The 13,763-nt window shown below is 47.0% G+C and overlaps 2 long non-coding RNA genes across 4 annotated transcripts; one reads left to right on the forward strand and one right to left on the reverse strand.

Moving 5' to 3' along the window:
- Window positions 1-176: 176 nt before the first annotated feature.
- Window positions 177-12,958, forward strand: LOC119879063. Of its 3 annotated transcripts, none has more exons than XR_005387315.1 (4): window positions 200-255; window positions 800-930; window positions 6,858-7,004; window positions 12,742-12,957. It is a non-coding gene; the product is annotated as an uncharacterized LOC119879063 (long non-coding RNA). The 3 variants fall into 3 exon arrangements; XR_005387316.1 differs by having other exon boundaries at window positions 222-255; window positions 701-930; window positions 12,742-12,958; XR_005387314.1 differs by lacking the exon at window positions 800-930 and having other exon boundaries at window positions 177-255; window positions 12,742-12,955.
- Window positions 2,510-4,839, reverse strand: LOC119879064. The gene is made up of 4 exons (XR_005387317.1): window positions 4,667-4,839; window positions 4,108-4,264; window positions 3,132-3,325; window positions 2,510-3,020 (listed from the first exon to the last, which is right to left on the reverse strand). It is a non-coding gene; the product is annotated as an uncharacterized LOC119879064 (long non-coding RNA).
- Window positions 12,959-13,763: the final 805 nt, after the last annotated feature.

Below are 13,763 nucleotides of genomic sequence, written 5' to 3' on the forward strand. Positions count from 1 at the left end.
GGGGAGCAGGGCGGGGCTGGACTGGGGGTGGGCTCGGGGCAGGACGGGGGCGGGGCCGGGGCGGGGCCCGGGGCGAGGGCGGGGCTGGGGCGGGGCCCGGGGCCGGGGCCGGAGCAGGCGGGGGGTGTCCGCAGTGAGGCGCGGAGGCCCGGGAGGCGGCGCTGTGCCCCGCGGAGGCGCGCGCGGTGGAGAGGCCCGGTGGGCCCGGCTTGGGCCGCGGGGTCGGGAATGGCTGCGCGGGGCCGGATGGAGGACGTGAGTGCGCGGAGGAGGAGGAGGCTGGGCCCGGGACCTCTTTCTTCCCCTGCTGGGTGCGCGGGGCGGGGACTGCGGGGGCCGCCCTGCACCGGTGCGGCCGCAGCGGAGGCGGCGCTTCCCACGCAGGGCGGGCCCGGGGCGCGGGGTCCTGCGACGGGTCGCTCGGGAGGCCGGCGGGTGCGCGGGGCGGGGGGTGCGCGGACGTGGGTCCCCGGGGCGCCCAGCTCGGTGCCGCGCGCCTTCGGCCCCGGAACTGGGAGCCCCACGCTGCGCGCCCCCCTCGCCCTCCGCCCTCCGCCCTCCGCCCTCCGCCCTCCTCCCTCCTCCCTCCTCCCTCCTCCTCCGGGGCGCTGGGGCGGGGGCGTCCTGCGGGGCCTCTCCGGCGCGTCCTGGCCTGCCTGCCCCCCAGCCCCCACCCCCCCACCCCCCCCCCACTGCCCAGAAACCCGCCCTGGAGACAACGGGGCGGTGATGACTTGAACGCCAGCGTGATAGGCGTGAAAGGAGTTTTAAGCCGCCCTACCTGGTGGATCCAAGCCAGATTGCTGACAAAACAAAGGCCCGGTGTACAGTCTGCGTAGTACCGAGCGAAACCTTGGCCCAAGTATATTAAAACATTTTTAGAGGAAACATGGCATTGTACCCAGCATTAACTGGTTGCCTCATTGACAGGTAAGGTAATAAAACTGTTACCCTTGAGAAACGCAAAGTTGACATCACCTTAAGGCACTAATTTGGGTTAATACATTAATAGGAATATTACTGTGATCCTGTCACTGATTTAGGGGTGTCAGGCAGGGCACCTAACAGCTGCAGCCCTATAAGAGCTTAGATTCTCATTAAATAGCTTAGATTCTCATTAATAGCGACCATAAATATTCAAGTATCTTAACCAGGGGCGCCTGGGTGGCCCAGTGGGTTTGGCTCCTGCCTTAGCTCAGGTCATGATCCCAGGGTCTTGGGGGTCAAGACCCCCATGGGGCTCCCTGCTCAGCGGGGAGTCTTCCTTTGCCCCTGCTCCTACTCTCCCCTTGCAGGGGCACGTGCTCTCTCTCTTAAATAGATAAATCTTTTTTAAAAAGTCTCTTAACTAGGAATCAAAACTATTTTTTTATTTTTTTATTTTTAATAGATTTTATTTATCCTTTCATGAGACACACACAGAGAGGCACAGAGACACAGGCAGAGGGAGAAGCAGGCTCCATGCACCAGGAGCCCAACGTGGGACTCCATCCCGGGTCTCCAGGATCACGCCCTGGGCTGAAGGCGGCGCTAAACCGCTGAGCCACCCCCGGGCTGCCCCAAACAATTTTTAATGATAAAACTAAAACTGAATTTTTCTTTTCAGTTGAGAAAATGGAAAACTAACTGTAAGACATGAAAGTACATTTGACATTCATCTACATTTAAAGAAAAAAAATCATTGTTTCTGAATTTTTAAGGGTGAGATTCATAAGCTGACAATGTATGGGAGAAAATCTGAGGAAAATGAGAGACCCTTAGAAAAATGTGTGCAGTAGATGGTTCTTGGTTGATGCTAAGTTACCCCAGGTCCTTGGATCTGTAGCTTTTAGCTTTAGGATGAGTACAATCCTAGAAATCTGTTTCACCAAACGGTTACACACCTAAATCACTTCAGATCCGAGCAGGTTGCCTGTTTTGGGAACTTTGTGGATATGATTCCTACCATTCAGTAAAAAGCTAAAAATATGGTGTGTGCGGTAGGCCTAGACACTTAAAAGAGTTAACAGAGGTAAAGGCTTTTCAGTTAAGGTTCATTGTTTGCAAGCTGTGAAACCAACTCTGCCCACTTTAAAGAAGAAAGGAATTTCTTTGAAATGATCCAGGGGGAATGAACACGTAGGCCTCTGAAAGTGCCGACTCCAAACAAGGGTGGCTGCAGGATCTAAGACTCCTTCAGAGTCTGCCGTGGAATGAACCTGCCCCACCGCGCTCTCCCTTTGATGTTGCTCACAGAAACAATGGATGGCCCAGCGCTCTTAGGTTCCACCAGGAGCCAGAAGCTCCACCTGGGCCAAGGAGGGTGAAAGGTACTGAAGGATGTTCCCATTGAGACTTAATGCAGAGGTAGACAGTGGATCCCCCGAGGAAATCGAGTTATGGTCACAAAAGAAGAGGAAAGAGATCCACGTGGGCAAAACAGATATTTTGTACAGCTCAAGATGTAGTTATTAATAGTGTAAGGGAAGACATTATTTGGTTTCAGGAATTGTCTTCGCTTTACCTTTCACATGGAGATGGTGGGTTGCCGTCTGAGAGTGATGAGTTGTTTTTGGTCAGGTTACAACATTTCCTGTAGAATCCACAGAGTATTGGGTATAGCCACCAAATACAGGGTGTTTACTGAACATCTAATAAGTGACATAGAGAAGAAACTATATCATAGTCCCCAACCTCCTCGGTGTAGGCAGGTAAGACAAAAGCTACATACGTTAAAAAGGATGTAATACAAGACAGCGTAAGAAACACTCCAAATTATTATTATGAGCAGTACATTTTATAACAGTTTTATAGTGGAAAGGAAACATTTGGCAGGACAGGTTGGTTTTGGTTTTGTTTTTGAGGGAGAGGAGAATCTTAAGCAGGCCCAGCACCCACATGGAGCCCAGTGTGGGGTTTGATCTCGACCTTGAGATCATGACCTGAGTGGAAACCAAGAGTCAGACGCTTAACCAGCTGAGTCACTGAGGCGCCCCAGCAGGACAGGTTTTATGGAGAAGTCTTGAAAGATGAGCTGGATTCTGAAAAAATAAGAGACGATATTTGTGGGGTGCTCCAGAAAGCTCATTTATGCTAGGGGAGGAGGTGCCTCAAAGGGAGGTCAGTGGGAGATACGTGGACGCTAGTCTAACCGTTAGTTTCCAGGCTAGCTGTGTTTAAGTTCTCAGGCCCCAAGGGTTCGAGAAGTTGGACAGCCTCTCGTTCGCCGCACACACGTATTGAGCACCTACTGTGGTGGGTGCTAAAGGTACGGAGAATATGCAGTACAGAGCCTCTGCCCTCGTGAAGCGCGCTCTTCCACCGGGGATTGGATTCTTCCTTCTGCCTGAAATGACCAAAAAAACTGTATGTGGTATATGAAACAACACTTTTTGAGATGGTGAGAGTCAGGCAGTGAGGGACAGTGCTGTCCGAGAGGAGGGACCCAGAGTGGCTCGTGCGACCGCCCCAGCTGGCCCCCGTGGGAGAGTGCAGGCCGGGAAGGGCGAGGGCGCCCGGCAGGGGTTGGCTGGCTCTCTGAGCTGTGGAGATGGGGCCGACAGTCTGGGGACACTGAGGCAGCCAGAGTTCACGTGGTGGTAGGAGAGAGGTGCACAGGGGGGACCTGAAATGCGTAGAGTCCCCCTCAGGGCCCCGCAGAGGCCTGCTTGGTACGTGCCCGTGAGGATGCCCCCCGTGGCCTGGAAAAGAGCCTCCTGGGATGATTGGAGAGAGTGGCGCTTGGTGCCCACGCAGGGCCGGCGTCGGGCGAGGCCTCGGTCAGACCGAAAGCTCGGGCGCTCGGGGCGTCGGGGGCTCACGCGGGGCTGCCTCGCGGGCGGAATCCTGGCAAAGGCCTCGCCTCATCACAAATCTTAAAAGCAAGACCGAGAACGTCAGTGTTTCCCAGTCACTGAGCTGCGTTCGGAGGAGGAAAAGCTCAGGAGCACTGAGGGGAACACAAGGCGGCCCAGCCCGCAGACCGGTCGGGAAGTCCCGCGTGCCCGTGGCGCCCTGGGCCGCAGGTGGCGCCTAACCGCCGAGCCACCCAGGGATCCCCAGCGTCGACTCTGTTTCAATACAGTTGGAAAAAATCGTCAAGCGTTGCAAAAGGCAGGGAAGTCTGACCTGGAGGTCCGTTGAAACTGACCGGGAAAGAACGTGCTAGAAGCAGCAAGCAGGAGCCTTAACACGCTCTTAGGACCCTTCCACGTGTTCAGAAGGGTAAAAACCCGTGCGGCAGATCCGAGGTGGGCCCAGTGCGCCCTGGGGACGGGGAAGGCACCTGCTGGACCAAACGGGCAGTAGGAAGCGCGGGAGCAGGGAGAAGCGGGGGTTTTGCTAAGACGGACTGACGGGGGCCAAGGAAGGCAGGCCCGGGCCTCGGGGGCCTGTGGGGCCTGGGAACCGAGCGGGGAGATGGGGGGAGATGAGGGGGTGGGGTGGGACGGGGTCCCGGCAGGAGCTGGGAAGGGCTTGTGAGGCGAGAGCCAGACTGGCAGTCCCACTCGGGTCTGAGGGTGACCGGGAGGGACTCCGGGTTGGGGGAGAGAGACGTGAATGTTGGTTTTAGGAGACGTGAGCGCAGCTAGAGCTGGCTCGGGTCTGGAGACTGGGGGGGGGGGCAAGGCCAGGGGGATGCGGGCCTGGCCGGGGCGGGGGGCCGTGCAGCCCGCAGAGGCCTTACCGCCAGGCACACCGTCTCCTGTCCTCTCCGCGCCAAAGTGGGGGTGCAGGCGCCCTTAGAGCTCTGTTTTCCGAGGGGGGAGACCCACAGAGAGAGGTGAAGGGACCGGGCTCAGCGCGAGGAGAGGAGAAGCGGTAGGGCCCGGCGGTTAGAGCCCTGGGAGCAGTTAGAGCCCTGGGAGCGTGCCTTAAGCATGCACTTCCTGCCGGGCCCTGGTCCCCCCCCAGGCTCCCCGAGAACCCCTCCTGCAGAGCCCCCCCACCGCGACCCTAACTGGGCTCCTAACTGGGTCAGGAACGCAGCGCAGATGGGTTTGAAACAGTCTCTCCTCAGATGCTCCCTGGGTGCCAGCCCCCCTCGCCGTTGGGGGGTGACGAGGACAGGCCGGGGCTGTGGGTCTGGTGGCGTCGGCCGGGGCGGCAGGTGGGCAGGCAGCTGGCCGGGACAGCGTGGGGGGAGTGAGCGCAAAGTGCGGGAGGACCCGAGCTGCGGCCACCAGGAGCTCCCCGCCACCCAGGGCGCCGTGAGGTGGCCCGGGGCGCGGGGAGGAGGCCCAGACGTCAGCCGAGGGAGCCCGGTGCACGCTGGGCGCCTGCTGGCTGAGCAGGAGCTGGAGGCGGAGGCCTCTGGAAAAGAGCACAAATAATCAGAATCGTGCCGCAGGTTAGGGCAGACCAAGCAGGAAGCTGTGTAGCCTCGGAATGAAAAATAAATTGCAGCGTTAGATGCCTGAGTTTGGAAATTGAGACTCCTGCCTCAGCCCTGAGTTAGGATCTGGATTATTATTTTTTTTAATTTTATTTATTTGAGAGAGATGAGTGAGAGAGAGAGAGAGCGGCGAAAGAGCGCATGAGTCAGGGGAGGGGCAGAGGCAGAGGAGGAGCAGACTCTCTGCTGAGCAGGGAGCCCGATGCTGGACTCGATCTCAGGACCCCGGGGTTATGACCTGAGCCCAAGGCAGCCGCTTAACGGACTGGACCACCCAGGCGCCCCAGGCTCCAGATGATTATTTTCATCTTTGTACTGTGGTGTCCAGAAGCCAACCACAGAACGTGTGTCCCATTCTACCACTCCTTTCCAAGGAGCCGTATCCTCTGTTTGCAGATGCTCTTCTCAGGCTTCCCTTCTTCCGATGAAATCTCTATTTCCACCTTATTTCAGCCCAATTAGCTCACGTACATTATTTCATCCTGTATGCCTTTATCCGTAGCCTCCCCAATGAAAATGTAATCTTTTGGACAAGGATTCGGTTTTATATTATTTTTTTCATCTTATGGTACCTTATATATAATAGTTTTCAGCAAGGCTCTGAGATTAAGAGATTGTTGTATGCACCAGAGACCTGTTAGTACTATTCTTGCCTGGACATTACCTTTAAATAAGACAAACTGAATTTTTGGGTTGCAGCTCAACCCATCAGCTACCTCAGTGACTTTGCAGCTAGTTGTTTTCTTTGAGAATCGGCTATCTATAAACTGAAGTCTCCCAAGGATCTATGAGGGCGATCTGTTTCCTTCTCTAAGGTATTTCTCTAGGGCGCCCAGGTGGCTCAGTCGGTGAGGCGTCTGCCTTCGGCTCAGGTCATGATCCTGGGGTCCTGGGATTAGCCCCATGTTGGGCTCCCTCCTCCAGGAGGAACCTGCTTCTCCCAACCCCTCTGCCTGCCACTCCACCCGCTTATGTGACTCTCTTTCTCTCTCTCTTTCTCCATTAAATAACTAAATAAAATCTTTTCTAAAACTAAAATAAATAAAATATTTCTATCATAACTGAAAGTCCAATAAAGCCTCCAGCAACTTTCCAAAATTTTGTGGAACATAAAGATGTAGTTTAAGAATCGCAACAACAGGTAATTATTTCATCAATAATGTAAGTACTGTTAGATAAATCAATATCTAAGTTTTTAGGACTTAAAGAAAAATGGTTTGTTTGATCTCGTGATGTATTAGCTCATTTGAAGATATTGAAGTAAGATTTCCTCTACCCATTTGAATACTTGTTTTCACCAATTTACATTTTAGTTATATACAAGTTTATGATATTTTTAAATTGGGCTTTAAATAGGGAGCATATTTTTCTTGCCTCTAACTTGTGTAATGGTTTTTAAAGCTTTATAGTTTAGTAGATTTGTCTTGGAAACGTAATCTAGAAAGTGGTGATTATATTTTGCTTCTGTTTTTCTGTACCGCAGGGTTCCTTGGATCTCACCCAGAGTATTGAAGATGACCCCCTTCTGGATACCCACCATCTCCCACATCATTCATTACATGCTCATTTTAGACCCAGATTCCATCCTCTTCCTACGGTCATCATAGCAAATCTTCTCTTATTAATACATGTAAGTTGACTGGGATGAAGTAATCCATACAGAGGTGATGTTCTTAAATATATATACGCTCTTCAGAGGGCAGCTTGGCTACATCTGCAACATTTAAAATGTGCATCCTTTTTTACTTATCTTTCTACTTCAAAGAATTTATAGATATATTTGCATATGTGTAAGAATGTTTTAATCATGTTGTCTGTATATCAAGATATTGCAACTATCACCATTCAGAGGACACTTTGTATGACCCATCCATATGAAGGAGCGCTCTGCAACATTTGAAAAAGAAACAGGGTGGACGTGTATATATTAATTAGACTAGCCTTCACACTTACATTGTTGAGTGTCTACAAACACAGATTTACGGCAAGTGTGCACCAGAACGTTCCTATTTGCACGTTTTAAAAAGATAATTGAGAGGGCTGGTGTGCACGTATATTCCCATATATAAACAGAAAATTTCTAGAACCATTCGCAAGATCCTTTTAACACTAGTTGCTACTGAGGTGGAGGACTGAGGGCCTTGTAGAAGGCACCTGATATATTTTAGTATTTGCATTCTTGTACTATTTGAAGGTTTTTTTTTTTTTTTTGAAGGTTTTTTTTTAACCACATGCATATATTACTTTTTCAGTTATTAAAAAAAAGATGTAGATAAATCTATGTTGACACAGAAATTTATCAATTTATCTACACTTAGGAAGTAATGTTAAGCAGGGATATCAGGTGCAGCAGAACAATAAGTAGTGTTGCCCCATATTTTAAGCAATGATAAAATTACAGATGTCTGGGGTTTTTGTTTTTGTTTTTTTCCTTGGGAAGAGAGCATGAATGGTGGGGGAGGCAGGCAGAGAGAGAGGGAAAGAGAGACTCCTAAGCAGACTCCATGCTCAGCATGTAGCCCAAAACGGGGCTTGACCCCACAACCCTGAGACCATGACCTAAGCTGAAATCAAGAGTGGGATGCCCAACCAAGTAAGCCACCCTGGTGCCCCAAATATCTGGGGGATTTTTAAAAACACATGTATTGCAACTAGTAGGTAACTAGTAGGTAATCACATAGACACAAAAAGAAACTCCTAGAGAGAAAAACAAAAAAACCCTGTATGTGCAAATGGTCTTGTAGGCTTATTGATGGCTCTGCATCTAGTCTGTTAATTATCTCCATTTTGGTTGTTGAGATCTGAAGCACTAGAGGATGTGTTTCTTTGCTACAATGTGAAAAATCAAGAGGGCAAATTCTTAGCAATCCCAAGTGTTTATGAGGAGAAATGAATGTGGCTCATTGACTTGTTCAGATGCTGTTCCAGTGACACCACACTGTGTAGACTTGTACTCAGAGCTGAATACCCTGAGGAGAGAGGTGCATCCTTCTTCCCTGTGCAGATCTATTAAGTGTGGTGGTATGCTTCTGCTATGGCTTCCTGATCCCCAGATTAGCAACTGAAGCACTTCCTTCCTGGTGCCACCATGTGCAAGATGTGGCCTCCTGGTCCCTGGATTGTGGCCTGTTTTTTTCTTCCTTTTTTTATAACATACTCTTTAATTTGTGCAACACACTCTTTGTGTATATATTCCCCGAACATACACACACACAAACATGCACACATATCATTTTGAAAAACTTTTTATATTAAACTGCTTGTCTATGATACTATGGGATTAATTGCCCTAATTTTAGGACTAAGAAAATCTTGTGTTAAAAAAAAAAAACAAGAAAAAATACCAGCATTACCCAGACACCAAAAGCAGATAAAGACACCACCAAAAAAAGAGAGCTACAGGCCAATACCTCTGATGAACGTAGATGCAAAAATCCCCAACAAAATACTAGCAAACCCAAATCCAACAAATACATGTATATCATTCACCACAATTGAGGGATTTATTCCTGGGTTGCAAGGATGGTCCAATATTTGCAAATCATGAATACATCACATTAATTTTTTTAAAAGGATGAGAACCACATAATCATTTCAATAGATACAGAAAAAAAAAACATTTGACAAAGTACAACATCCATTTCATGATAAAAACTCCTCAACAAAATCAGTTTAGAAGGAACATACCTCAACATAGTAAGTCCATCTATGAAAAACCCACAGCTAACATCCTAAATGGGGAAAAAACTAAGCTTCTTTACAGTCAAAACGGACAGGGATGTCCACTCTCACCACTTCTATTTAATGTAATACTAGCTAATACTAAGACGTCTTAGCCTCAGCAGTCAGACAACAAAAAGAAATAAAAGGCATCCAGATTGGCAGGAAGAAGTCCAAACTTTTATTTGCACATGACATGATACTAGTATGTAGAAAACCTGAAAGACTCCACCAGAAAACTGCTAAAAGTGATAAACGAAGTCAGTAGTCACAGGATACAAAATCAATGTGCAGAAATCTGTTGCATTTCTATACACCAATAGTGGAGCAGCAGAAAGAGAATCAAGGAATCTATCCCATTTACAATTGCAACCACAAACCATAAGATACCCAGGAATAAACCTAACCAAAGAGATAAAAACTTATACTCTGAAAACTATAAAACACTGATGAGAAATTGAAAATGCCATGGAGAAATGGAGAGGCATTCCATGCTCATGGATTGGAAGAACAAATATTGTTAAAATGTCTGTACTACCCCAAACAATCTACATATTTAATGCAATCCCTATCAGAACACCCGCAGCATTTTTCACAGAGCTAGAACAAAACAATCCTAAAATTTGTATGGAGCCACAAAAGAACCCCCAAAGAGCCAGGTTAAGCCTTGAAAAGGAAAAAACAAAGTTGGAGGCATCACAACTCAGACTTCAAGTTCTATTACAAAGCTGTGGTGACCAAAACAGTATGGTACTGGCACAAAAATAGACACATAGACAGTGAAACGGAATAGAGAGCCAAGAAATGAATTATATGATCAATTAATCTTTGACAAAACAGGAAAGAATATTCAATGGGGAAAAGACAGTCTCTTCCAACACATGATGTTGGGGAAAACTGGTCAGCTCTGCGCAAAAGAAATGAAACTGGACCACTTTCTTACACCATACACAAAAATAGACTCAAAATGGATTAAGACCTAAATGTGGAGCCCAGAAACGATAGACCTCCTAGAAAAGAGCACAGACAATTTCTCTGACATCGACCATAGCAACACTTTTCTAGATATGTCTCCTGAGGCCAGAAACATAAAAGCAAAAACATATATATATATTGAGACTACATCAAAATAAAAAGCTTTTGGGGACGCCTGGGTGGCTCAGTGGTTGAGCATCTGCCTTCAGCTCAGGACGTGATCCCAGGATCCTGGGTTCGAGTCCCACATCAGACTCCCTGCAGGGAGCCTGCTTTCCCTCTGCCTGTGTTTTCTGCCTCTCTCTCTGTGTCTCTCATGAATAAATAAATAAAATCTTAAAAAAAAAAAAAAGCTTCTGCACAGCAAAGGAAATAATCAACAAAAACTAAAAGACAACCTATGGGATGAAAGAAGATGTTTTGTAAATGTGACATACCAATTAAGGGTTAGTATACAAAATATAATAAGAACTTAATACATCTCAAACACCCAAAAACAAAATAACCCAATCAAGAAATGGGCAGAGGACACAAACAGACATTTCTCCCAAAGAAGACACACCACACGGCCGGCCAACAGACAGGTGAAAAGTATGCTCAACGTCACTGATCGTCTGGGATAATGCAGATCAAAAACCACAATGAGATACCACCTCCACCCTGTCAGATTGGCTAAAATCAACAACACAAGAAAACAGCAGGTGTTGGAGAGGATGCGGAGAAAGGGAACCCTCTTACAACGTTGGTGGGAATGGGAACTGGTGCAGCCGCTCCGGAAAACTGGAGATTTCTCAAGAAGTTAAAAATAGAGCTGCCCTATGACCCAGGCAGTTGCACTGCTGGGGATTTACCCAAAGAATACAAAAACACTAATTCAAGGGATAACAAGCACCCCAATATTTATAGAAGCATTATCTGTAACTGCCAATTATGGAAACTGCCCCAAAAAACTTCCTTATTGTAACAAGTAAAACATTACCAAAGCAAACAAAGATAAATAATCCTATCTTCCCTTTTCGCTACTTTAGTCTTCTCCCTGAGTTAATAAATGATGTATCTTACTGCTTTTTTAAAAAAATCATACAAATATATACCAAAAGACGGGCTGCCTGGGTAGCTCCGTTGTTAAGTGACCAACTCTTGATCGCAGCTCAGGTCTTGATCTCAGGGTCTGTGTTCAGCCTCGTGTTGATGGGCTCTGCGCTGGGCATGGAGACTACCTAAATACACACAGATTAGCACATATGTAAGGATTTCTCCCATTCTTCCACCCACCCCCAGGTGGATAATACAGTTATTTATTACTCTGCAGTGGGGTTTCCCAAACCTGAGCATGTTGACAGATTCCCTGGCAAGCTTGTTAAACTAGATTGTTTGGCGGATGCTCCAGAGATTTGATTCTGCTGGTTGGGGTGGGATCTGAGAATTTGCATTTTTGACGAGTCCCCTGTGATGCCGATTGTGCTGGTGTGTGCACCACACCTTGAACTACTACTCGACAACTTTTTTTTTTTAAATCTCAACATACAGACATCCATCCAAATTAATACAGGGAAACTTAGTAAATTCTTTCATAGCTGAAAAACATTCTGCTGTAGGAGTAGATGTATCTTAATTTATGAAGCATCCTGCTGTGGATGAACACGCATCCTGGGCACTTTGCAGTTTTTTGCAAATACAGAGAATATTGCAGTAATATTTGTAGCCATAGAACCCTCTGTCCTGATGGTTTTACTTCTAATGGGTCGAGTCCTTAGGACAGTAGTACTGTGTCAAGCTGCTTCCAAATTCTTTTCCACATCTATTCCCAGACCAGTCAGCAATATATGAGAAAGTCCATTTGCCTCTATTTTGACACCGATCTCAAATTTTTGTCAATCTAATTGGATAGCTATTTTTGTTCTCTTAAAACTGAAACTAGAAGTAAAGCTTTTTAAACCCTGATTTTAATTACCTTTGATGCACTAAATTAACTGTTTTTACCTCTTTTCAATAAAAGAGAAGTGGGAAAGAAATTGTGTAACATGAACTATTTGATGGGTTTGGGGGTAGCTTTTCTTTTTTTAAAGATTTTATTTATTTATTCATGAGAAACAGAGAGAGAGAGGCAGAGACACAGGCAGAGGGAGAAGCAAGCTCCATGTAGGGAACCCGATGCAGGACTCTAGGATCATGCCCTGGGCTGAAGGTGGCGCTAAACCGCTGAGCCACTGGGGCTGCCCGGGGGTAGCTTTTCTTATTTATGATTTGTTTCCAAAATTTCTGCAAATTTTTCTCCAAATTTTGTTTAAAAAAAACGTTTGTAAAAAATGGTTTTAAGAAGAAGTTGTTTTAAAATTCATTTATAGGGCAGCCCGCGTGGCTCAACGGTTAGCGCTGCCTTCGGCCCAGGGCATGATCCTGGAGACCTGGGACCGAGTCCCACGTCGGGCTCCCTGCATGGAGCCTGCTTCTCCCTCTGCCTGTGTCTCTGCCTCTCTCTCTCTCTCTCTCTCTGAGTCTCTCATGAATAAATAAATAAAATCTTTTTAAAATAAATAAAATAAAATTCATTTATAAAAATAGGATAGCAAAAGTCATAGATAGGAGTATGTGAGTATGTGCTGGGATGGTGATAATCATTTCTTAATTCCAATTATTGAATTTTAATCCGACTGCTTTCCTTTCCACAGGTTGTATTTGTCATTTTAGCATTTTTAACAGGTATACTTTGTTCTTACCCTAATCCAATTGAGGACAAGTGCCCAGGAAACTATACCAACCCACTGAAAGTTCAGACAGTCATAATCCTTGGGAAGGTTATCTTGTGGATCCTGCATTTCCTTCTTGAGCGCTACATCCAGTATCACCACAACAAAGTGAGAAACCGGGCTACACCATGATCTACCTGTCGACCAGGCACCTGAAAGGACTCACGCTGCTGATCCACTCCACTGGTGAGTCTGGCTCAGCTTGTCTGTCTGTGGCTTGCTTGCGCGGCAGAAATTCCAGCAGAAAGCAAACGTGACGGTTGACTTTATAATCAAATATATGCTCTCAGTTTTGTGAGAATGATGTGTGTTGTGGCCACTAAAATTCGGATCACCTTATGTCTTGAAGCTTTTTTAATAAATATATTTAGTCTTAATTTTCCGTTGACATCTGTGCTTGTGATCATAGGGGAGGGGAGGGAAAGAATGTACCTCTATCCTTCTAGGTAGATTTTTGGCTGATAATAAAGACACTGTAATAAAAGACAGTATCACAAGAGGAAAACGACCAGGAGTTTACTAGCCTGCGCATGGGAGAGAACCAAGAAGACTGAGCAACTCTCCAAAATGGGCCAAGTCACCACCTTAAACACCACCTCCAGTTAAAGAGTGGAGACGGTGGCGGGTGGGGAGGTTGGAGGAGTTTTGCGAGGCTGCCAGGAAAAGCACTGTCCACAGGGGTAAGATTGTTGTGCAGATTACTGCATTCTCAGTCGGTAATAGTTTCTAGAAATTTAAAGTCCTCCTTCTCTCCCCGGTACAGAGAGGGGGACATGCTTACAAAATGTAGTTTTCCCCATCAATGTCTCTTACAAAAGAGATCTTTTCACTTCTACTCAGCTTTCAGAGCTTCACCTGCTTAAAATAATCAGCTTAAAAATAATCCTTTTGCGGAAAAAGCATATTTTGGGGTGGCATTGTCTGCCACCTGCCCCCCATCATTA

The sequence above is a fragment of the Canis lupus genome, unplaced genomic scaffold (assembly GCF_011100685.1).
Source record: "Canis lupus familiaris isolate Mischka breed German Shepherd unplaced genomic scaffold, alternate assembly UU_Cfam_GSD_1.0 chrUn_S2251H2451, whole genome shotgun sequence".
NCBI classification, from domain to species: Eukaryota; Metazoa; Chordata; class Mammalia; order Carnivora; family Canidae; genus Canis; species Canis lupus.